The sequence below is a fragment of the Mus pahari genome, chromosome 11 (assembly GCF_900095145.1).
Source record: "Mus pahari chromosome 11, PAHARI_EIJ_v1.1, whole genome shotgun sequence".
Classification (NCBI taxonomy): domain Eukaryota; kingdom Metazoa; phylum Chordata; class Mammalia; order Rodentia; family Muridae; genus Mus; species Mus pahari.
The window spans coordinates 53,239,708-53,243,175 of NC_034600.1; the positions used below are offsets into that span (position 1 = coordinate 53,239,708).

At 40.3% G+C, this 3,468-nt stretch overlaps 1 protein-coding gene across 4 annotated transcripts in view; it reads left to right on the forward strand.

Moving 5' to 3' along the window:
* Positions 1–3,468, forward strand: part of C9 (complement C9) — a 55,528-nt gene that overhangs the window by 3,404 nt on the left and 48,656 nt on the right. The gene's annotated exons all lie outside the window — the stretch shown is intronic.

Genomic DNA, 3,468 nt, shown 5'->3' on the forward strand with positions numbered 1-3,468 from the left:
TTTTTTTTTTTTTTTTTTTTTTTTTTTAATCTTCGTGAACTAATTGAGTTTAACATACCGTCCCAAATAGCTGAAATTTCCCCACAGCTAAAGATTCCTCATACAGCAAATGTCTTCCTGCTTGGACCAAGTCCACTGTTTTGAACGTGAGCAGCTACAATGGTTTTCTTTTTTTCTCTTTTCTTTCTTTCTTTCTTTCTTTCTTTCTTTCTTTCTTTCTTTCTTTCTTTTTTTTTTCTGGAAACTTCTCTTCCTGGAGGGAAGACAGGACCTTCCTTTAAGGCATTTCTGGCCCAGAGTTGGATCCCCCGTGGTGCTGGTGTGCATTACTTTGATCTGGGGAGCACCTTCCCAGCTGAGATTGAAATGCTGGGAGATGGGCTATACTTGATAAGCACATTTCATCTGAGAGCCCAGCAAGTTCCTGGGCAAACAGCTCTGCTCTGCCTAATAGCTCAGCAGGATGACAGGCAGGCGGTGAGTCCTGTACACAGGCAGTCCCTAAGCTACAGAAGATTATCTGCTGAGTGAGTCAGAGGAGCTGTCGTGGTAGTGCTGGGCTCTGAGGGTGGAAGAAAGGCAGAGTTACTCGAGGTCACTGGTCTCCTGTCCTAATATTTATGCAGTGCGTGTATTCAATAACACTCTGTTTGTATAAACTTTTCATCTCCCTGACTAATTCCTCAGAGTCCTGCTTTTACTGTGCACTTGGGTAGCCAGACACCTGACAAAGTGAAGACTAAATAACCAGGGACCAGTACAATATTCAGTTTATTTTATTTTATTTTATTTGGTGCCATTTGGCATCATGTCTCTTTGTAAGCTTGCTGTAGATCTAGGCAAGAATCATGTTGTCCAATTGATGCACTATATAAAAAAATAGTATTCTTACTAGCTCACTATGTCTCAAAGTATCTAAAAATCTTGAGGCTATTCCACGCAGAAATCATTGAACAAGCTCAGCTTAGTTCAAGGATGATTTGTGTTGAGGGCGGAAGCAAACAGAAGTGACAGGAGCGAACGGCACTAAACCAAGTGCAGCCGTTCCACTTGGTTGATTCGGAACCAGTAATAGTTTGACTTGGAATAAGCAGTGCCCTTCTCCATCTGTATTTCCTGCCTGTGAGTCATAATAAATGACACTTATTACGCAAAGTCAATGTAAAATGCTTATGTGGAACGGAGCTTAGAAAGGTAGATAATTAAGCCTACCAGGGGTACGCCGGTAAAGGCACTTGACGCCAAACTTGATGACCTCAGTTGGTTCACCAGGACCCACATGGTAGAAGAAAACAACGGGCCCATAGAAGTTGTCCTCTGACGTCATCTGCACACTGTGGCAATCCCCCTCCTCGATAAATAAATCCACAGACAGGTGTCTGTCTAAAACTTGACACAGAGAAATAAAAGTTAACAGCACTAGTCTGCGGCTTTTCTTTGGCTTCATTAAAACCACTTGAGGTTCATAAGCTGAATTGTGTTTCCGATGCTCACTAATTACCAACGTGACTATATTGGTTGCATTTAAAAATATATTACTACCTTCAAATGTGGTCAAAAGCGAGACTCTATCTGATATGACTAAGGTCTTTTTAAAAAGTAAATTTGAACACAGACCGAAGACTACATGAAAATATGGGGAACCCAGTCCCCAGTTTGGGATAAAACTTCAATACAATTCCCCAACCTAAGGGTCAGGAATCATTGAAGAGCAGGGGCAGAAAGATCCTAAGAGCAAAAGGAACAGGGTGTTTGCTGAGATACCGTGTCTCTTAAGAACATCAGAAGCTACACCCACAAAAGTCTCCCCAGTATGACTGCCTAAAGAAGGACACCAACAGGCATGCTGAAGATCATGGGGCAGAGCTCATGCGGCCTTAAACCTGCACAAAGATTTGTAGGCAGCTGGAGAATACTGAGACTGGGAAGAGCTCACCAATTGTTTATTCAAAACCAAATAGTCAGCCCTGAAAACATGCATACAAGTAACACTATACAGATTAAGCAGGTTACATTTATTTACATATTTAGGAAAATATATGTGTATATAAATATGTATGTATGAATGTATGTATGTATGTGTGAATGTATGTATGTATGTAACAATTACTAAAGAGGCCATGAGTTTAAAGGGGAACAAGAAGGAATGTATAGGGTATTTGGAGAAAGGAAAGGGAGGTGGGAAATTATATAATTATATTATAATTTCAAAAAATAAAAGAAATAATTAATCAAAAGAGATACAGGGAAGAGAATATGAGCATCCTCCATCCAGAAGACAATGAGTGATAGGTCAGCAGAGACCAGCCCCACTTCACCTCCTCTCGGATTTTCCTTCTCTAGAATTGTTTATGTGGGTTGGGGTAGGGTGGGAGAGGGAAGTGGAATTAAATTTCCTATTGTTTGAGTGATCCAAGCAAGCTACTACACAAAGTCTAAGACCTAAAGAAGGATGCAAGCACTGCGCTCACGGCAAGCATGTGATCTTCAAAGATCGTCCTTTGGGAATGGGATATGTTTATTGAAGGAATGAATTCAAATCACAGTCCAAGAGGGTGCAAAAAAAAAAAATCAAAAGTAGAGATCAGATGCTTTCTACTAAGTCCAAACTGTGAGTTAAACGGCTAAAATGGAAAGAGTCCTTAAGTAAGAAGTTGAGAAAGAAATGAGCAAGTGACACACAGTCAACATGAGGCTATTAATGCGAAGGGCAATAGAGAAGTGCACCCAAGCAAGGCAAGGATCTGTGCAGCACGGTTTAGTCACCAATGTGTGGGCAGATGAGCCCAGTCACTGCCTAGGATCTAGTTTTACCCAACCAAGAACTATAATTCCCTTTGGAGTATTTCAGTGAGCTTGGCTTCCCAAGGATGATTCTCTACTATGCACCATAACAGGCAGTTGAGAGATAAAAATCTCAAAGTGCTGGTCTATAGGGTGGTTTCAGAAACCAAAGAAGTGATCACCCTTGGCGAGACGCTGGAACAAAATGCTAATGTGTTCACCTAAGTGAGTAACAGATACCTAGGAACTGATTGTCATGTTTCGGGCAACAAGATGTTGAAAGGGATCATGGAGTTGGAAAAAAGGCGAAGCCTAATGTAATTGATGAAACAACTGATAGGCCAGTTCAGTGACATATTTAAGCCAATGATGACCTCAGGTCTGGGTAATGTGGACAGAATGAGAACTTCCACATCTATAATTATTCTACACTCTCAGTTAGCATGGATTTCCACCAGATATTGCCAAGACGTATTTTCAAACATTACTTGAACATGAGAATCACCTGACTTGCCTTTCAAAACATGGTTATCTAGAACTCATACCTGGAGAAACTGATCTAATTAATATGATTGAACTATATAGATTTCTTTCTTTCTTTCTTTCTTTCTTTCTTTCTTTCTTTCTTTCTTTCTTTCTTTCTTTCTTTCTTTTTTTCTTTCTTTCTTTCTTCTTCTCTCTTCC